This window comes from Prinia subflava, assembly GCF_021018805.1.
Source record: "Prinia subflava isolate CZ2003 ecotype Zambia chromosome W unlocalized genomic scaffold, Cam_Psub_1.2 scaffold_2cwr_NEW, whole genome shotgun sequence".
Classification (NCBI taxonomy): Eukaryota; Metazoa; Chordata; class Aves; order Passeriformes; family Cisticolidae; genus Prinia; species Prinia subflava.
The window spans coordinates 393,016-415,448 of record NW_026960607.1 but is presented as its reverse complement, the minus strand read 5'-3'; the positions used below and the strand labels follow the sequence as shown (position 1 = coordinate 415,448).

The following is a 22,433-nucleotide window of genomic DNA, read 5'->3' as shown; positions in this document are numbered from 1 at the left end:
GCTATACTGATTTCCCCAACTAATGACTTGCTTCAGGTTTTTTTCGATTGAATCTTTTATGGCTTTAATCAAGATGTCTGAAAAGAAGATATTTGTATCTTTAAGAGTTCATCAGCATCTACCTTAAATATTTTCCATTTAGGGTTAGCTGACTTTTTTTTTTTTTTTTTTTTTTTTTTTTTTTTTGTGGCCAGCAAGCTACTACAGCTGGAGAGAGCAACTGGAAAAACTGAAATAAACTCCGAGTGCAACTAAAACTCTAAAATAACATATCTTTTCCTGCATATATTCCAGAATCTAAACTATACAGAGACCTAGCAGGACAGGGCTCAAAGGAGAGGAGCTGGGAAACAAAGCCTTTCATGTGTGGAAGAGCAGCCTTGTTGCAGAGACACAAGACTTCACTTTTCATTGGCCACAATCTTATTTCAGAAAAATGAGATTGCTTTAGAACAAATGTTTCTGTGACAGTATGGATATTTTAATGATATAAAGCATTATTCCTGAGTGTGATCCGTTTGAATAAATGGTCTCTAGCTGCTGAACTAAGTCTGCCTCATGATAAAGATAGACTAAGCTTGAAACGAAGCTGACAAGCACTTAACAACCTTTGATTACTGGCAATTTACCAGGCATCAATGTCTCCAGTGACCTCAGTGAAATCTTATGTCACATAGAAGAAACATGTATAAAGAGCAAATTGATTAGATAGGTGGCAGTTCTGCAGGAGTGGATATTACCTTTGTTTAAAAAAAAAGTCATACTCACAATTCATTTGCATTTTTACTGCTAAGTTTTGCAAGGGACTGAGTGAGGGAGAGACCCTTTTAGCCTACCTGGATTGGATTGGATTGGAGATGGAGCATTTTAGAAAGGCAGTACTACACCGGGGTGCATCCATTTGCTATTTAAAGAGCATCTGTATTGCTGATAACCCAGTGCATTTCAGGAGAACACAGCACATATGCTAAAAAAAGGAATATGATAATGGTTTTGTTTCTCTTTTTTAATCCATCAAAGTTGTTAGGGAAATAATTTCAAAGCCTTTGAAGACAACACAAGCTGAAAAGAAGTAATGCTTTTATAGCTGGTACTAGTATTATAATGTTCATTTATTCCTTTGTTTAACCCCCTCCCAAACATGTTCCATATTCTCTTAAAAAGAGCACAAGGGTCCAAGAGTGCTTTTACATAACATTTTCAGGATCTTGCCCTGTATGAAAGTTTTGAAAAGCCTTTAAAAAATTAGGAAATTTAAACCAAAAGATAACATAAAAACCCAATGAGAAATACCTATTATGTCTAGTGTACCAAGAGACTTTGCTAAATGTTTGCTAAGATATTATCTTTCAACTGGAAAATTTCAGATGAATAAGTAATAGAGTTATTAAATCTTCAGTGTGTAGTGCTTTCTATTTAAGATTTTTAATTTTAAAAAAAGTGGTGAATTTGTGTGGCTAGTTGCTGACAGTTTTTTTTTTTTTTAACGACATGTAATACATAAATCTGTTCTTAGGTCTCCTGAAATATTTCTGTTCTCATATTTCCTTGTTATAACTCGGCAGTGAATTTAAGAAAATCCAAACATATGAAAAAATGTCTAAAAGGTAAGAAACATATGTAAAAATAAATAATGAGAAAGTTTAGCTAGAGAAATTCAGAGAAATGAATTACATTTCCAAAGCTTGAGCAGCATTCAGAAAATACATTTGCTCTGTGCAGTGTTTTTCTGTTCTTTCAGTGTATCATTAATACCAGTGGTACTACTCCTGGGGCAGGACTTCTGAAACTAGTGTTACTAGCATTTGGACATCATGGTGCCAGAGGGAAAAAAATCTAGGAAGAGCTTCTGAAAAAATTGCATTCAAACATTGCAGTCTGGTTTGCCTTAAGATTCTCCTTGTTTCTAAGGTTTCTGTTATCTTAGTATTTTTTTTTTCACTGGACCTAGCAGTGCAGTAGGTGCTTCAGTGGGCCTTTTGAAAACAATGCAGACCACAGAGGAAGAAAGAGGATGTGGGTTAAAACAATAATAATTTTTGGTTACCTAAAGGTGCGTTTACCACAGCACTGTCCAGCAGGTTAAATATACACAAAGAGAAGTTTGTATTTTGTGCAGCCACTTTGATAGGTGCTTCAGGGAATAGATGAATGAAAAGGAGCCTTGCAAAGTGAGCCAGCAGAAAAGCTTGTACTCAGTAGATGTAGAAAAACTCAGAATGATCCATTTTAGAGAAGCGGATGAATAAGACGTTGAGATAAATATCATGGACAGTGTACGGAATGTGAGGGGAGCTGCAGTGAGGCAAGTCTGGTGAGTGGTACTATCTTAAAGATGCTGAGACATAGGAAAGGAAAACTCGGTCCTCATTAACCTCAGTGGGATCCCTAACACTGTCAAAGTATTAGTTGATTTAATTAAGTTAATCCTTGATCCCCCCACTAAATGAGAACCTGGAAGGAACAAACCACAGTCCAAGAAAATTTCTGCTGATCACTCTGGAGCATCTAATCAGCAAAAGACACCACTAGGCACAGTTTAGTCAAAAACCCCAACTGGCACCAGAACTAAAGCAGTATTGTCAGCCCAAAAGATCTGTAGGCTTCTGGCATCCCTCTGTGAAAAAAAGATTTCACTTGCCTAAAGGAGTGATTGATGGTAATGATCCTAGATTAAGAAGATCAAGAATTGTGAGCTTTCAAGAAGGTGAAAGGCCAAATGGTGAGATTAGGAGCTGGCAGTTTAATTGAGAGAGGAAGGAGGAAATAGGTGGTAAAAGGGCAAAAGTAGGAATCAGGTTTAATTCCGTATAAGAAGGAAGTATAACCTACAAGGGTCAGCAACTGATAATTTTGGATACCTCTTCATAGCAGGGCTTGCATGTTTATTTCCATCACAAATATTCAGGAACTGAGAGGCGATCAAGCCCTTTTGCAAGGACTTAAATTTAGAAGGTGTTTCTGCTGTTGCAGATCGCTTCCTCAAGAGTGACTAAAGCTGCTTTGATCTTGACTTGGCAGAGCCTCAAGCCCTTCTGCCTCGGGGTACCTGGCTTGTTCTAGCAGAGGGATGGGGAGGAGAAAGGCACCTGAGGAGAAGGGAGAATTTCTGTCGTTATGGGCCAGTCTTACTACAGATTTTGTCTGTAGAAGAGTTATAGCTCAGCAGAGACAGAGAAACATCTTTGAGGGGGAAAAAATTGCATTGGTGATCTACCTTCTCATCCATTTTCAAAATTCAGTGCTGCCTAGAGAGGGGACTATGTAGGAACAGGAAGCATCTTTTTCAGAGGATATACTTTGTACAAATGTTTAGAAGCAGATGAACTTCCTGACTTCAAGTTTTTAGCTTTTGATTATTCCTATTGAGCTAATATGGATGCAAGAAACTGTGTAGAATTATTTTTAAAGTGTGTTTTTTATAAGTAACCAAGGGGTTATAACAACTTTAACTGAAGGCATTATTCCAAATCTGAAGTGGATGTGTGATCTGTGATGAGAGCATGATGCAGGTTAACCTCTAGTCAAGCTGCAGAGAGTCAGAGAGGCTTTTTTTACAAAAAGAGAGAGATTGTCCAATGTGCAGCAGCCTTTTGCTTACAGATGTACAGGGTTCTAGTTTATTCCCCAGCATGTCAGCAAAATCAATATCTATAATGATTCCTATTATCAAAACAACAATTGCAGAGATAGCAGTAAAACATCACCTTTTCCTTCCTACTAGAAGAGAATCCTTTCACTGGTTTCCTGTGTCTTTATGCTCCTCCAGAGTTTATTTGTAACCAGAATATAAGGATAAAAGTTATACCCTGTCCTTTCACTAAACAAGTTCCTAAGAAACCAGAGTACCAGTATAAAGGCTGCACAAGTGCACTGTCCAAAGGATTGTCAGCCAAGGAATGGTGGTTTCATACAAAAGAAAAACAAGCCTCCCTAAATGGACATGACCTGGCCATGTGCACTCACAGCCCAGAAAACAAATCCTGTCCTGGGCTGCACCAAAAGCAACATGGCCAGCAGGGTCAGGGAGGGGACTCTGCCCCTCTGCTCTGCTCTGGTGAGACCCCACTGGCAGTGCTGCATCCAGCTCTGCGGCCTCAGCACAGGAAGGACATGGAGCTGTTGGAGTGAGTGCAGAGCAGGGTCACCAAGTTATAGAGGGATGGAACACCTCTCCTGTGAGGAAAGGCTGAGAGAATTGGGATTGTCCAGCCTGGAAAAGAAAGGGCTAAATTCTTTGCTGTGAGGATGGTGGGGTGCTGGAATCAGTTGCCCAGAGAAGCTGTGGATGCCCCATCCTTGTAAGTGTTGAAAGCCAGGTTAAATGGGGCTTTGAAAAACCTGGTCTAAGGGAAGGTGTCCCTGCCGACAGCAGGGGAGTTGGAATGAGATGATGGTTGAGGTCCCTTCCAACCCAAACCATCCTATGATTCTATGCTTCTAAAGTTTGTTTTGCTTTATTTCTGTCATATCAGCCTCCAAATTGCAGCTACTGCTCTACATCTGTCTTGGTTTGAAAGACAGGTATCTGCTAGAAGGGGGGCAGGACCTCCCTAGAGATGGAGAATTCGAATCCCCTCCCTCCAAATTATTCTAATTTAGAAAATTAAAGGGGCTTTCAGGCAGAGGTATGGGGATAGGAATAACAGTTCTTTACTAGTATATATGACAAAACAACAAACAAACAACTACAGCATTAGTAATAAACAGAACCAAGAACCTTGAGGGCTTTCTTTCACAAAAAAGCCCGGGGCAGTTTGATCTCGGTGCCCCTGCAGGACTCCGAGAGGCTGAGCTGGAACGGGGGGAAGTCCCGGGCTGGTGGATGAGATGAGGAGCTCTGTGCTGGTAGCTGGAATGGCAGGGGGTGTCCCGGCAGGGCTGGGCAGTGCAGGGCTACAGAGTAGCAGGGGAACCTCAAAGCTCCGAAGAAGCAGCGGCAGTGGGGGGAGGGCTGGAGAAAATGAGCTCAGGATTCCCGGGTACACAAGCCGATGATGGTAGATTTCCCAGGACGAGGCAGAGGCAGAGTGATGGCCGTGAACTCTTCCTGCAGCGAGGGGCAGCTTGACTGCCTTCCCCGATGCTGAGAGCAAGAGCCCCCCCCCCTCCCCCAGCTCTGTCTTTTTACCTTTCCCAAAGCTCGAGTTATCTCTCCCCTCTGAGGGACACTCCCAGAGACTTAAAAACAATTGGTGTAGCCTTGTGCTGCCATGTCCTTCAACTACTCTCTTTGTTCTGGCTAAGTAGGGTCATTAGGGTTTCTTAGAAACTTATGGGAAAAAATTCTGTAAGTGAAAAAGAGGCAAATCTAACCCCCAACATTATCCACCCCGAATTTTTTTCCATACCAACCTATTACATTGAATTTAAACCTTTAAAAATATATACACACATGCACTACCTAAATTATATACATATATACATACAGATATGGGTACAGACTCGTGATGTGGGTAGTTCATCCTAAAAAAAGGCCTCCTTGAGGTATGCATCGGGTCTCTCCACCCTTTTGCATCACCCACCAGGTGCATCCTGGTCCCTGAGCGAAGACAACCCCACAGATGGGATTGTCTTTCCTGGAGGCAGAATTAATCCAAAGTTTTTCCCAGCATACCTCTCATGTGTACTACTGGAACCTTATCTCCATCTGTTGTTCTCAGGGGCTCAGATTGGGCAGGGCCTGCTCGGTTGGTGGAACCTCGAGTGTTCACTAACCATGTGGCCTTTGGTAAATTAATCTTCCAGTTCTTCAAAGTCCCCCCACCCAGTGCCTTCAAGGTGGTTTTAAGCAGGCCATTGCACCGTTCAACTTTCCTGGCTGCTGGTGCATGATGAGGAATATGGTACACCCACTTGATGCCATGTTCCCTAGCCCAGGCTGCTATAAGGCTGTTCTTGAAATGGGTCCCATTGTCCGACTCGATTCTCTCAGGGGTGCCATGTCTTTACAGGACTTGCTTTTCCTGGCCCAGGATGGTGTTCCGGGCAGTAGCGTGAGGCACAGGGTAGGTTTCCAGCCATCGAGTGGTGGCTTCCACCATGGTCAGTACATAGCGCTTGCCTTGGCGGGTTTGGGGAAGGGTGATGTAGTCAATTTGCCAGGCTTCCCCATACCTGTATTTGGACCACCGCCCACCATACCATAGGGGCTTCACTTGCTAGGCCTGCTTGATTGCAGCACACGTCTCGCAGTCATAGATAACCTGAGAACTGCTGTCCATGGTTAGATCCACCCCTCGGTCACGTGCCCACTTATAGGTGGCATCTCTGCCCTGATGACCTGAGGCATCATGGGCCCATCGAGCTAGGAAAAACTCTCTCTTGTGTTGCCAATCTAAGTCTATCTTTGACACTTCTATCTTGGCAGCTTGATCTACTTGCTCGTTGTTTCGGTGCTCCTCATTAGCCCGACTCTTGGGGACGTGGGCATCTACATGGCAGACTTTTACAGGTATCTTTTCTACCTGAGCAGCAATGTCTTTCCACTCATCAGCAGCCCAGATTGGTTTTCCCCCATGCTGCCAGTTGGCCTTTTTCCACCTTTCCAGCCAACCCCACAGAGCATTGTCCACCATCCATGAATCAGTGTAGAGGTAGAGCTTTGGCCACTTCTCTCCCTCAGCAATGTCCAGGGCCAGTTGAATAGCCTTGAGTTCTGCAAGTTGACTTGATCCACCTTCTCCTTCAGTGGCTTGTTCAACCTGTTGTGTGGGGCTCTATATGGCTGCTTTCCACTTGCGGTTCATCCCTACGATGAGACAGGAATCGTCAGTGAAAAGAGCATAGCGAGTTTCTTCTGCTGGCAGCTGATTATACGGTGGAGCTTCTTCAGCACATGTCACTTGCTCTTGTTCCTCTTCATCAGTGAGACCAAAGTTTTCACCTTCTGGCTAGTTGGTGATTATCTCCAAAATCCCAGGGCGATTTGGGTTTCCGATATGGGCACGCTGAGTGATGAGGGCACTCCATTTGCTCCATGTGGCGTCGGTGGCGTGGTGGGTAGAGGGAACCTTTCCTTTGAACATCCACTCCAGCACTGGTAGTTGGGGTGCCAGGAGGAGTTGTGCTTCTGTGCCAGTCACTTCTGAGGCAGACTGAACTCCTTCATAGTCAGCCAAGATTTCCTTCTCTGTGGGAGTGTAGTTGGCTTCAGACCCTCTGTAGCTCTGACTCCAGAAATCCCAGTGGTCGACCCCGAGTCTCACCAGGCACCTTCTGCCAAAGGCTCTAGGACAGTCCATGGTTCCCGGCTGCAGAGTAGAGCATGTTCTTCACCTCTGGTCCTGTCCTGACTGGGCCAAGGGCTACCGCATGAGCGATCTCCTGCTTGATCTGGGCAAACACTTGCTGCTGTTCAGGACCCCAGTAGAAAACATTCTTCTTGAGGATAACCAGGTAGAGAGGGCTCACAATCTGGCTGTACTCAGGAATGTGCATTCTCCAAAAGCCTATGGCGCCTAGGAAAGCTTGCATTTCCTTCTTGCTGGTCGGTGGAGACATTGCAGTGATCTTATTGATGACCTCAATGGGAATCTGACGCCGCCCATCTTCCCACTTTATTCCCAGGAACTGGATCTCCTTGCAGGTCCCTTGACTTTGCTCTTTTTGATGGCAAAACCAGCTTCCAGGAGAATCTGGATGATCTTCTCTCCTTTCTCAAACACTTCCCTTGCCGTGTTCCCCCACACAATGATGTCATCAATGTACTGTAGATGTTCCGGAGCCTCACCCTTTTCCAGTGCAGCCTGGATCAGTCCGTGGCAGATGGTGGGGCACTGCTTCCACCCCTGGGGCAGTCAGTTCCAGGTGTACTGCACACCCCTCCAGGTGAAAGCAAACTGAGGCCTACATTCTGCAGCCAGAGGAAGGAAGAAAAATGCATTAGTGATGTCACTTGTGGCGTACCACTTCGCTGCCTTGGACTCCAGCTCGTTCTGGAGTTCCAGCATGTCTGGCACAGCGGCACTCAGCAGTGGAGTCACTTCATTCAAGCCACGATAGTCCACAGTCAGTCTCCATTCTCCGTCAGACTTGCGCACAGGCCAAATGGGGCTGTTGAAGGGTGAGTGGGTTTTGCCGACCACCCCTTGGCTCTCCAGCTCTTGGATCATCTTGTGGATGGGGAGCACAGCACCTCGATTGGTCCGATACTGCCGGCGATGCACCGTCGAGGTGGCAACAGGTACTCGTTGCTCCTCTACCTTCAGGAGTCCTACTGCAGATGGGTTCTCTGATAATCCAGGCAAGGTGTTCAATTTCTTAATGCCCTCTGCCTCTACAGCAGCTATTCCAAAAGCCCACCTGAACCCCTTAGGGTCTTTGTAATAGCCATTCCTGAGATAGTCTATGCCCAGAATACTCGGAGCCTCTGGGCCAGTCACAATCGGATGTTTCTGCCACTCCTTCCCAGTCAGGCTCACCTCGGCTTCCAACAGAGTCAATTCTTGTGATCGCCCCGTCACACCGGCAATGGAAATAGGTTCTGTTCCCACATGTTCCGATGGCATTAGGGTACAGTGCGAACCAGTATCAAGCAAAGCTTTATATTTCTGTGGCTCTGATGTGCCAGGCCATAGAACCCACACAGTCCAAAAGACTCGGTTTTCCCGTGCCTCTTCCTGGCTAGAGGCAGGGCCCCTCTAGCACCGGTTACTACTCTCTTCCTGTGCATACATAATAGAGGTTCCTTCAAGGGGGTCTGACAGAGCATCCTCATTTCTGTAATACTTGACAGCCTGGTCATGGGAGGCTGAGGCTACTTTCATTCTAGTGGAACCCCTTCGGTTAGTGTTTCTCTCTTTGAGCTCATGCACCCGTGCTGCTAGAACAGAAGTGGGTTTCCCATCCCACCTTCCCATATCTTTTCCATGGTCATGCAGGAAGAACCACAGGTCAGCTCGTGGGGTGTACTCTCTCTAGCTGAGGGACGTTGGGTTCTGACTGTGGGGCCTGTGACTCGCACCGGTGCTACATGGGAACTGTTCTTCCTCATCTCCTCCCTTACTTCCCTTATCTCCTCTTGGAGTTTGTCATGGGTTAGCACTGCCCAGATGTTAATGCACCCATGAATATATGTTTTTTCCCTAACAACTACTGTGGGATGTGATCAGGAACAGAGCAGAGCAGGCTTAAACCTTAAAAACAGAAAAACAAAACTTTATTACATTACATAAGAACAGAGATAGAAAACTCTAAACACACACAGAGACAGAAATAAAAACTTCTCAGAACATTTTTTCTCCTCCCCCAGTTTCTACCCTTTACACATTACCCTCTATAGACCAAACCTTTGGGTTTTAAATCAAACAATCACTACTCAAAAAAAACCTAATCTTCAATTCAGCAAGGTAGAGGAGTCTCTCCTGCACCACAGACTGCTCCTCAGGAGACGCAGGTCCACTCTTTGTGTGTTTCCATGTCACCCGTGGCACCGCCCGGAGAAGTCTGCCAGGGGACACTTTCTTTTTCCTATGTCCAGTGCTCTCACCACTGTCCATAGGCTAAAGCTGCATACAGGGCTCTTTTAAGGATGCTTTCATGCCGAGCTCTCCCCATCTTTCCCCTGGGGCCGAGGGCTTTTTTTTTCTCTGTGGGCAGAGGGCGCCACCACACCCTTTCCCTTCCCTGCTCTGTTCACTTCACTGCAGCAAGTCGAGCTAGGCTACATCCACCCCAAAATGCTCAAAAGAGCATTTCTTATGTTCAAAAGAGACTTGAGTTCAGTCTATGGCTAACATTATGCAAGAAAAGTCCAGCTCAGAAGCCACTCTTCTTCAATTCCCTGCCCATTGGGTTCTTTCCAGTCGTGCTTTATCATCTCGGTCCCAGGCTATTTTTCCCTCTCTTCTGAAACCACTAGCCATGAGAATCAATGTCTGGGAAAAAAGTTTCTTTCTGCCTCAGAAAGAGTTAACAGTTTCTGGCTCCCGGCAGGGGGCTGCAGGCTCAGGCACTCCCTGGCTCGGCAACTCCCATGCAGCTGGGCACTTTCTCCGGGAGAGGGGGGAGGAAGGAAGGCACCTCCACAGTTTTCCACCCCTCCAGCCTGGATGGGGCCAGATCAACTCAAATCTTCTCTTCTTCCCCCGGGGCCCCAGCTTACTTTAGTCTGCAGCGTGGTTCTCTTCAGACCGGCCACGTGGCCCCCCTCCCCCACCCAGCCTAGAAACTGGGAAGGGGAGAGGAGATGTTTCCCTGCTGAAACTGGAACCCAAAAGAGGCCAAACCCCCCTGGAGTCCTGCTTTTAACCCCTTGTGTCTTCAGAGGCGTGTCCAAACCTCCGAGTGGCCAATCCAAGTCTCAGCACAAAACCTGATCACTGATTGGCCTGCCCACATTCCCCTGGAAAAATTCACCTCCCCCCCCAACCACGACAGAGTTCTTTAACCATGGCAGAGACCTGAGCCTGCATTGGGCCACTGATCATACTGTCAAAATTTCTAAGCTTGCTGGCTACAGAACCTACAGTCACTCGGTTGGTATCAGCATTAATCATTGACATGAATGTGGTGTATTCAGATGGCCCTTTAGTTGCTAGATTCCGCAACATTTGCCCTGTGCACCTGACTTTGTCGGGGTCATTGTCATGCTGTCCACCCCTCCCAAAAACTACCTCCAGTACTGCCACTTCTCTCAGCTGTTGGATCCCTTCCTCAAGAGTCCTCCAGCGCATGCTATGGTGGTGCTCCTGCATTCTGTCTCTGTGGACAAACCTCTCCCTTACACTCATTAAAAGCTGCTCCCAAAGGTGAAGGGGTCCTTGCTCCTTTACAAATACCTGATTCACACCTGAGTCTTGGGTCAAGGGTCCCATATTCCTTGCCTCACCACCATCCAGTTGCACACCTCTACCCATAAGGTCCCAGACCCTAAGTAACCAGGTTGTATAAGGCTCACGTCCCCGTCGTGCAGCATCTTTTTGCAGACTATGGAGATTTTCACATGACAGGGACTCAGTGATGATCTCAACCTCTGGCTCACCTGTGGGTTGTGAGGGCCCTCCTTTTTTATCCTTATCACCTGGATGCTCTGATTTCACCTTCTATTTCTTCCTTTCCACAGGGGCAACTGCTGCTGGCTGTGACTGCCCCTGTGGTTCAGCTGGAACCTGGACGGTTGTAACATCTGTGGGTTCCACTGCTGCACCTTCAGACTCTCCCTCTTCAGGGAAGGGGGAGGGTTTGCCACCAGCTGGGGCTAATGAGGCCAATGAGGCCACCACTAGGGAAGTGTGCTCCTTCAGCATCTGGCCTATCTCTTTTACCAGAACTCCCACCCAATCTGGGTGGTTCATTTCTGAGGTGGGCTTCATGGCAGGGTCAGGTAGTGGGGCAGCATCCTTAGTCTGTGGGGCAGTGTCAGGCTCCATGGCAGCACCCTCAGTCTCTAGGGCAGTATCCTTATTCTCTGGGGTAGGTATCAGGGTGGTTATCCAGGCCAATCTTCCCTTGTCTCGGAATACTAAATAGAATAAGCCTGTGAGCAATACCAGCCATTGTATGATATCATTAGCATTCAGAGAAGATTTAAACCCTTCAAAAACTGGTGGAATAGACCCAAACAGCTGAGTGAAGGGTTGGGAAAAAATTTCCCCTGGTGTCATTTCCTCACAATAGGTACCATTGTTAAAGTAACCCCACAAACAAACAGTGTGTGATAGCCATGTATCCATGTGCCTGCCTTGCAGAGGAAGTTAAAAATCCATGAATTCCTCACCTTATTAACCCATAGTGCAAACTGGATAACAGCCACAGTAGCCCTAGTTATAGGGCCCATGTTTAAATAAGGGCCTGCAAATGGGAGAAACACAGCCACAACCACATGCCACCCAAACCAAGGTAAGCTAGACCACATGATGCTATTTAGGGAGGTTTCTATACCCAGTGCACAAGGTCACTTAAGAACTGTTATTCCTTTTCCTCTCAATGCCCTCAAGCCCCACACTTGGGCACCAAAAATCTGTCTTGGTTTGAAAGACAGGTATCTGCTAGGAAGGGGGCAGGACTTCCCTAGAGATGGAGAATTCGAATCCCCTCCCTCCAAATTATTCTAATTTAGAAAATTAAAGGGGCTTTCAGGCAGAGGTATGGGGATAGGAATAACAGTTCTTTACTAGTATATATGACAAAACAAACAAACAACAACAACTACAGCATTGATAATAAACAGAACCAAGAACCTTGAGGGCTTTCTTTCACAAAAAAGCCCGGGGCAGTTTGATCTCGGTGCCCCTGCAGGACTCCGAGAGGCTGAGCTGGAACGGGGGGAAGTCCCGGGCTGGTAGATGAGATGAGGAGCTCTGTGCTAGTAGCTGGAATGGCAGGGGCTGTCCCAGCAGGGCTGCGCAGTGCTGGGCTACAGAGTAGCAGGAGAGCCTCAAAGCTCCGAAGAAGCAGCGGCAGTGGGGGGAGGGCTGGAGAAAATGAGCTCAGGATTCCCGGGTACACAAGCCGATGATGGTAGATTTCCCAGGACGAGGCAGAGGCAGAGTGATGGCCGTGAACTCTTCCTGCAGCGAGGGGCAGCTTGACTGCCTTCCCCGATGCTGAGAGCAAGAGCCCCCCCCCCTCCCCCAGCTCTGTCTTTTTACCTTTCCCAAAGCTCGAGTTATCTCTCCCCTCTGAGGGACACTCCCAGAGACTTAAAAACAATTGGTGTAGCCTTGTGCTGCCATGTCCTTCAACTACTCTCTTTGTTCTGGCTAAGTAGGGTCATTAGGGTTTCTTAGAAACTTATGGGAAAAAATTCTGTAAGTGAAAAAGAGGCAAATCTAACCCCCAACAACATCAAAGCATATCATGGTAATCTACACCTGGAAGGATACTGATGCATCAGGCTTCTGCTGCCAGTTTTTCATACAAATCTGCAGCATGGCTATATAAACCTTTTCTTTGGGGCTGGAGATTGTTCTGCACAGTTGTTATCCTGGCAAGGGGTACATTCCTTCCAAATTTGGCCTGACCTGCAGTTTTCCACCTCAGACTCTGTTGGTTGAAGTAGCTTGATATTGGCCAGCTCTCCAGGTAATGTGGTTCATTGCACATCTCTCAACACTTCACAGCAGTCCAGTCCACACACACACAGACACCCACACACACATATGATTAACAAGTGCTAGGTATCAAAATATAAATATTTGGTCCCTTCTGAGCCTCTGATGTGCTTCTACTTATCAACTAGTCTTTCTGATGGTCAGAGCGTTTCCCAGGCATCCCTGTGAATAAACACACTTTCCTGCAGGTATCCTTCAAAATATCCATTTCTCTCACTTTTCTGAGAGTCTGGAATTACAGCCTTCACTTGCTGTTAAACAACATTCAGGACAAAAGATTTCCTGGCAATTCAACTATTATAAACTATATATAAAATGCCAAGAAGAACTGGAGAGAACTTTGTGTAACCCCTGTCCAATGTCCCAGCAAGCAAGACAGCCAGTAATGAGCTGGGCTGATAGGCAGTGTTATAAATGCCAATCCACTTTGCTAATTGAAATATAATTTGGTTTATTAAAAAAAATCAAATTACAGAATTTCAGTAAAACCAACAAGCGGAGTTACGATGACGATAACCCGAGATCGTCAAAGGGTGAACTGGAAAGCAGCCTCTATCACACTGCAATCCCCCAGAGTTCATGAATTGGCCCCATCTGGGGTCCAGGTTTTATATGGTTTATTTTGCCCTGGCAAAAGATTTCCCCACAATTCTTTGTTTCCCTGGAATAGTTATTCGAATGCATCTCTGTTGTTGGTCTGCTGAATAGGGTCTCCTATGGGAGGGAGAAGTATCAATTTCAGTCCACCCGTGAATGAATGGAAGACGAAATTTTGAATGGACAGATGTTCTCCTCTGGTGATCAGTGAGATGGTGGGACTCTGATGACTCTGCTGCCTTTGGGAGGAGAACTGATTGCTTATCTTAATGTGTCCTCCTTTCTGATGCCAATGACGGTGCTTCTGAAACTAAGGTTACATTCCACATAACATATTTACAGTTTGTATTTATGATTTAACATACTATAATCCATAAGAACACGAATTAACATACCATATTTATCACAGGCAGCTAGTAGAGATTGATCAACAAGTAAGATGGAGTTGTCTAATTTTCTGTGAAACAAGGTCAAAATATTTGGTTACTGTGATTTAAGAAATATAGCTCTCTTAAAAAAATGAGGAAAATATTTTCAGGTGTGTGCATTTGAAGTATTATACAATAGACTGCAATTAGTAATATATACATTATAATAAGTAAAATGAAAACATACACTTTTGTGCTGACTAGTCTGAGATAGTTGGCTTAGATGTTATTAAATAATAGCTGTAGAAACTGACCAACTCACTGATGCATTAAAATAATGTTTTCAGGACATGCTTAAAGGATTTACAGAGAGCACATGCCTTTAAATTTCTGAAGTGTTAAGAAGCTGAACTATGGAATAAAGATTGTACACCTGTCCTATTTTATATTTGGATGTATTACATTACAGGATACAAAGTAAAAGATTGCTAAACCGCAGTTCAAAAAAAATACCATGATCTGAATGAATAAATACCTCTCAGAAGCTACAGCATTAATTTTTCAGTTTGTTGTACATCTCTTGCTGCTATAATAACCTTCCGTGTCAGGTGGGTAAAGAACTAGACAAGCCCAACCAGCTGCAGGGCTGCCCAGGGCTATATTGCTGCTCCCATTCCCACAGCTCCAGCCATGCCAACTGTGTAATATTGACAGAAGGAGAAAACAAAGTTCTCTCCTTTAACAAAGAGCACCATTAGCTCTGGCAATACTGTAAATCATGTCTTGAATGGCCACCTAAATAAGAGAAATCAAGAAGTGAGGACAAAACAGTTGTGTACACATAATAGTCCTCAAGTGACAAGTAAGGAAGCATTGAAAAAGTTTGTGAGGACTTGATTCTAGTAAAAAGTCATGTAAGTCAAGATTTATTTGTCCCACTTCCACACCAAAAGAAAACCACCAAAAAAGCAACAAAAAAATCCCTGGAAATTCCCAGCACCACTAGTTCTTCTACCTACAACTAATAAGACATAAAATACATCATAAAGAGGATTAACTGTAAAAGGTTAGGAGTCACATAGAAGAACAATATTAGGCAATCATCTTCAAAGACTAAGGAAGAAAGAGTCGATTATTACATATTATTTTCCTTTAAAGTAAATTTTTTTTAAATTTGTGTCTCTTTAAGTCTTCTAACTTAATTTTATGCATACTCATACACTTTAGTTCTTCAGTGCTGTACATCTATCCTAAAACCTTCTAATCAAATATTGTTGATTAAATCCATCCCTGACATCTACAGCATATGGCAGAGTTGTGGTAGGATTTAAATGGACACAATGTAGTTTTTATTTGTTTCTGAAGGAGCAGTTAAAGTGAAAATTGCTTCCAAAGACCCTGAACACCAAATCTCGCAAAACTAAGAGAACTATAAGCATGCATTGAAAATGTGACTCCTCCTTGTCTAGAGAGCTTAAAGGATACTGTAGTCAAATGCAAACTGAAGACAGCCCAATTAGGGAAAAATTGTGATTTTCTACCAAACCTTTCCACTTAAACTGTTTGGGACTAATTTCTTGTAGGCAGTTCTATTAAACAAAGCTTGGTAAATATCTTTCCATGAACCGGTGATTATAACAACAAAACAAACTGTAAGTCAGGGGGCTTTGATGAATAACATAAACTTCTATCAAGTCCCTAAAGAGACTGGCGTCATTAACATTACAGGCACAACCCTTGGCAAGAGATCAACTAGAAACAGAGAAGAATTATTACTAAAAGAACAATAAAGTGGTTTAGATACATCAAGATCAATTAGGCATTAGTTTTAATATAGCCTAAAGTTAAAAGCTGTAAAACAACAGAGAATTTTCCCATTTGCATAATTTAAAGTTCACAACCCAAGGAAAATACCACATATACAGAAACCAGAAAGCCTTCTGTGAATTGTGTGTCAATTATCTAATTACCTTTGATAACATCAGGTGCAAACCTTCAAGGAAAAAGCTTTAAAGAGCTCTTGCAGGTATGGGTATATTAGGTAATAAGATTTGTTGCGGGGAGAATGAACTGCATCTTGCACTGAAATGAATGTCCTGTCCCTGGTTGCAAGAATATGAGAGACAAGAGTTACACAATGGTTACTGGAGCATGGTTATCAACTCCAAATGCAGCTTCTCAGCTTGGGAAGAGGGACATGGAGACTAGGCAAGTTTCTGCTTTGACCTTTCATTCCAGGCTGAGATGCTGTTATGTATTCCTGCTAGTCAAGAAGGAGAGAATCCAAGCCTGGCTCCTACTTCCTGGCCTCCCTCCTTCCTCTGCAATGTCTCTGGATGGGGAAGGGTGAGAGCACTTTGTGATCCTGCTGCCTGGGCAGCTCCTTGCAGAGGTAACAGAGCTCTCTGACAGAGTAGGTCAGCAACAAGATCTCAGCCTACAGACACAGCTCCACCTTAGGGCTTGCATAGGGCAGCTGCCTTTCAACTCCCATCATGAAAAGCCTGTGTACCACCACCTTGGGCAATAGCTCTGAACATTAGCGGCTCAGTGGTGGTGCTTACATCCCTGCTTCTCTGACTGGTAATTCCCCACACCAGTTGAAGGAGTGTTGCCTGTCTGCATAGTGGGAATTGCTTTGAGGTCTGGACAACATGCTGCCCCAGCCAGGTGGGAAGATGTGTCTGCACTCCTGGTCAGCACCAGTATCTGCCCTCTGATTTTTGAAGGGACATTGTAATAACTTCTTCAGCTGGAAGCCTTGGTGAGTAGATGCAGAAGAGAGTGTCTGGTGGCATGTTTGTATTTGGATAATTGCTCTAATTAGTTAATTTTTTTCTTTTAAGATGTGGGGAAAAAACACAGAGGTTTTTAATAGTGTTTTTTTTTCTTCTGCCTAAGTGATTCTCAAGTGACATTCACCACTGTTTTAATTAAACATGCCTCCTGATTTAGAATTAATAAGCTTCTACTTCAAGGAAACGCCAGGGTAAACTTTTATTTTGGCAGGGGGAAGCAAACTGCTAAGTAGAAGGATAGTGTCTCCTAACAGACAGAGAAGTGGGAAGACTTCAGAAAGTGCAGCTAGGGGGACTAACCCCAGGAGTAGCACCTGCAAACTAATCCCTCACAACCATTTGCCATAGAGGTTGGCTCTGTAGCTACTGCCTGAACTAGAGATGTGCACTTTGTCTGGATTACTTGGTTATGGTCATCTCCTTGGTGCTTCCCAGAACTCCAATGGAGAGCAGGAAACCTATCATCATTGGACAACACCCTGAAGTGTTTCCTTAGGCCACCCCACATGCTTCAGGTGACCCAGGAGAGTCCATGCTGGTTCCACCAACACAGGAGACTGCAATCAGGGGCAGGAACTGCCAGCTCCTCATCAATCCCACATAGCAATGGACCATGTCAAAGATTTATATAAAAGCCTTTACAAGTACATGCTCAGGGTTGGGATTTTCTCAGCTGCTTCACTTGGCGTCTTGTTTTTGCCTCCTCCTTAGTGACCAGCTGAGCCTTCTCCATTCTCATGACAAGAAACCTGCATTTGCAGCTCTTTAAGAAGGTATGACCCTGACTCTTCAAGGACCAGAACACACAATGGACATGAAACCACACCAACCAAAAATCAGGTTAGTGATTAAACTTCTTGATGTTGGCAAGTCAATGTCAGTATCAGAAGGGAGCTCATGAAGCCATTTGGGGTTGTAGACCTGAGAACAAGAACTGTCTGTTTAACTCTTTCTGAGACTGCAGCTTGTGGGCAGGGAAGGTGGGGAGACACAGCTTTTCTGTTAAGAAATGCGTGTGTTGGTTTAGGAACTGCCACATCCTAATTTCCAGTAAATGAAAAGCAACAATAATAAATTTCATGTCCTGTGTGCTAGCTACTTTTGGTATAAGGAATATTGCTGAACTTCTGTTCCATGGGAAAAACCATTCTCTTGCATTAGATCTTCACCTGACCCATTAATGAGATAATCTTCGGCTAGCTTACACCTAAAGGCTGGAGCTGTGGTAATTCTCAGACCAGTCTTGTCAATGCATATGTGATTAAATAAGGGAAAGTCTAGTAATGAATAAGGTCTATGTTTCCAGTTCCCCTGAGAGCTTCCATCAAACAAAACTATTTTCCTTCTAAAGCACATGTTTGAAGAAGAGGAACTAAATATTTTCTATTATTTTCCTGCTGGAGTATTCTTTGCTTGGTGTCTGAGCACAGTGGTGACATATATAAATATTGCAGCTCATCTTTTAAAAAGCATCATTATATCAGTAATAAAGAAAACAGTTTACATGTCAGATGAAGAGACAACAGTATATCACAAAATATGTACTCTGCCCAGAAGAGCACCAATTTACAGATTATTTAACAGCAGTTTGTGTATGAATTTAAAGATTACATCTTTTTTTAACTAAGGTTTTTATTTGTGTGCTAAGTAGTTTTCTGTAAGTAAAAGGATTAGACCTTGTCTGGCATCTTTGAATTTATATTCTGTGAAAAGCAGTAGTGATTTAGATGAGTTTTTATAGCATGTGGCATATAAGGTGTGTTTAGCTCCTTGTGGATGTTATTTAGATTTTTTTTTAATATATCATGGTCTTTATTTGCTTTTCTGGAGAGAACCAACATAAGCTCATAAGTGTTCTACTTTTAAGCAATATACAAAACCTAACTTCTTTGTTAGTTTAGTGGTCTTACACCATTTGCTAACATTCACCAAAGAAGAACATTTTCACTGAAAATGGATCTTGCTCCCTCTCTTCTCTCTGGTTTTCTTGAAAAAAACCACAAACATATGATCTCATCAGTTGACTGGAGGAGAAAAAAGAATCAAAAAATACTTCCACATACCACCTATATTTTCAACGATTATGGAGAAGTGAGGGGAGATACAGCAGGGAGCAAAGAAGGGCTAGGAAGAGCCCAGTCGGTGCATAGCCCTGAGGAAGACTCTTGGTCCTTCTGTGTCCTGTGAGCTGAGTGAACTGGCACAGGGGAATTTTGTACTGCTGTCATTAGAGTGCACCTGGTCACAAAACTGCATTGCAGGCCTCTCTCTAAGCTTTTTTGGTCGTAATGGGGACAGCTGTGTGCAAGGGTCAAATATGAGCTTACTTGCATGGAGATGTTCCCATCTGCAAAGCCAAACCCCAGTGAAAGTTCTGTGGCTTTGCAGTGCTGGATGGTTTGTGACTCTGACTGTGAACAGCAGCTGCTCTTGTGGAGGGGGCAAGAAGTCTGCAAGTTCTAAATGAAATACAGTTTATGAGGAGAATGCCTATTGGCACTTGGCTTTTCCCCAAAAAGATGGAGCTGCTGTAACTCCCCTCACAAAGTACACCACCATTCACTGTTTTGAAGCACATGTTCTCAGGCCACAGTGAAGTTAAGTATAGAAGAGGTCCCTAAGTGGACCTTTTGCCTGACAAAATTCACAAAGAAGTAATTTGCTCCATAAATGCCATAGCTACCTACCTGTAGCAAAATATGCCATGTCAGATAACCCAGGCAGCATCTATATATCCTCACCTAATTGCTCTATTACTTGTGGCAATGATGCCTCAGAAGAAATCCCCCAACCCTTTTGACTAGAGCTGAGGCCCTGGCTCCCACTGCCATGGCAACAGAAGTGCTGCCTGCTGAAAGAGCCAGCTGAGTCCAGAAAAGGTCAACAGAGTCCTTTAGAAACCCTAGGAAACCCTTTATCCTCAAAGAATGAAGAAGAGGCACAAGTCTGAAGCTGAAGAGACAAAATAGTTTGCTAACGATGAGCATACAGAATTTCCAGTTTATCTCATAAAACATTTTTTTAATGTATTTTTATTGCCTTCAGGGCTATTTAAGCACCCTGCATGGTTTTAGGGGGGATTGGAGGGTGGTCAGGGCTTGGGGAACAAGGATGGAAAGATTGTGATTTTCTTCAGTTGTCACAGCTAGAATTTATTTACAAGGCTGTAAGGACTGAGGCCTTATGGAAAAAAACCCAGAGCTGCAAGAGCTGGCACAAAAAAGAGAAAATATCTTGCCTTTGGCTTCTTTTCTGCACTGTCCCAGTCCAGCACTTGGCAGAGCAGATATAAAACACAGCACGCTGCTTTTGGGAGTGCTTGTTACGGTACCAGGTCTGGGGTTCTCAGACACAGCTTTGTCCCACCCCTTGTGACATCCTGGAGTTGTAGGAACCGTTGGATCAATTTACCAGATCCAGGCAGAATGACCTTCATAGTGGAAAGCTTTTTAAAGAGTTACAATTCTTGAAGCACCCTTTCATGCTTAAGGCTGTATATGATTGCAGCAGTTCACTCTTGCATGCTTAAAGTATTTGTGTAATGCTTCCTTAAACCAGTAAAAAACTCTCTCTGACAAAAACTGCGTTGGGAAGAAAAGCATTTTTTTCCCCAAGAAAAGGTGTATTAAAGCTGCTGGGGTTAATACAGGGAAGAAGGTGAATGCACAGCAGCAAAGGCAGCCTGGCTCACTGACCTGAAACATTGTGCTGGCCAAGGAACAAAAGCGTGACTCCACTCACCTTTCCTTTACCTCCCCTAAAGCAGCCATGCCAAGTCACATCACTGTCCAGCAAAATGAAGCAAAGAAAAAAGATGCCACCACCAGACCCCTCCCCAAGCCCTCTATATTTTAAGGGGATAAGCTAAAAAGGTGCTGGATGGGAAGATTTATTGAGGATTCAGACACATCCTTGATACTGCAATCTTCCCTACTCCCAGTGCATGCTAAACAAGGAGGTGATTCTGAATGCATGAGACTTTTCTTTCTTCAAAATGAAAACACTTTTAAGATACCTATGATTTATTAAAATATGAATATCAATCTAATATCAATATTCAACTGTGAGGGACAAAAGACTCTCTAACAGTTAAAGTTAGAAAGTGTATGTTTATTGCGATGCCGGGCAGCGCGTGGGATAGCTCCCTAATGCGCACTGCAAAGATCACAGGTAATTACAAAGCCTTTTATTTACAAAAATGTTGAATACACAAAATACAAATGCATATTCATACCTCTGTCATTTCCTCTTCTCCACTTCGTATGCTAATTGACAAAAAGGCTATTAAGCATGCGTAGTTTGTTCCCTGAAATGGGTCGGTGGTCCTTTTGTGAGGAGTGGTCACCAAAAGAAGGAAGTAAAACAAGTCTTCCTCGTTATAAACTTTCAACCTTTTCAATGCAGGTGTGATTGATGGATGGTAGAACTCCCTGTTTCCTGTTTTCCAGGACTATTTCAGTGGGTTTCTGGAAACAGGAGGTCTGGTGTTGTATTGATTAGTTTCTCTGTTTGACAAGCAATGAGTTATGAAATCCGGGGTAGCTGATCTTAAATCCGGTTTCTTTTAACCATCCTCTAACTTTTAACTGATTTCAGCAAAGCTTATCTATTCATTTCAGCTAAATCAGCAACATCTATTGTTAACTGTAACCTTAGCTTTTCTCAAAGCTTCAAAATTAGTGTCTCACCTACAAATGCTTGGTGTCACAGTTGTATTACTAAGATGTAAAGGGTTTAAAAAATAAGTATGAAAGTATAGTTGGTGCACAGAATAGATAAGAATGAAGCCATCTAAACAATTTAATGTGTGGAAATACTCAACAGCTTTTACTTTTTTTTTTAGTTCTTTACCTTTCTACCTATCTTTCAGCTTTTCATGTCTATGCATGTTATTTTTGTAACCTTAACATTTTCCAGGGTCTGTAAAAGTCTGAAGCTAACAGTTCTGGTTATGTTTTTCTTTAGCAAACAGTTAATTCCAATGAATTGTGAAATACAAAGTTATGTTTCATGTCAGGGAAATGAAGAAAATCTGTGTAATTGTAGTTGTGGAACACGGCCATGGGACAGTTATAAAGATGAGTTCTAATAAACAGCTGAGGAAAGCATAGAAGGAAGTTTTTGAATAAATCTTTTGCTTGCAATTACCTATTATAAATCTCAAGCTATTCTGTAATAAGTGTCTTTTAATTAAAACTTTAGAAGCTTACTTTGTATTAAAGAATTTTTAACTGTAGTTTTAGATTGTAAAAAGGCTTTTAGACAAAAGAAGGAAATAAGAAGGGGGCCCAGGCCTTTCACAGAAGGTGGGAAAACATCCTGGACATGAAAGAAAGATTTCAGCTCACTGATTTATGGCTCCTGAAGAGAGAAACTGAAAAATCACTATCGAAGATTGATGGACCTAGAAAATAGAAACTGGACTCCCACATCTGGAAACTGGACCCCACCATCTGGGAGACATATCCTGGATGTACATCCTGGAATACTGAAATATCGAAATAGATCACAATAGCCTATAGAATTATCTGGGAATACACAAGACAGAGAGTCAAACAGACTTGATTAGCATATCTGGTTTGATAACCAAGATGCCATGGCAGGAACAAACAGAA

At 43.6% G+C, this 22,433-nt stretch overlaps 1 long non-coding RNA gene across 1 annotated transcript; it reads left to right on the top strand.

Annotated features, from left to right (window-relative positions):
• The first annotated feature begins 16,102 nt into the window (after nt 1–16,102).
• LOC134564959 (uncharacterized) lies at nt 16,103–22,340 on the top strand. The gene is made up of 3 exons (XR_010083719.1): nt 16,103–16,784; nt 17,530–17,658; nt 22,056–22,340. It is a non-coding gene; the product is annotated as an uncharacterized LOC134564959 (long non-coding RNA).
• Nucleotides 22,341–22,433: the final 93 nt, after the last annotated feature.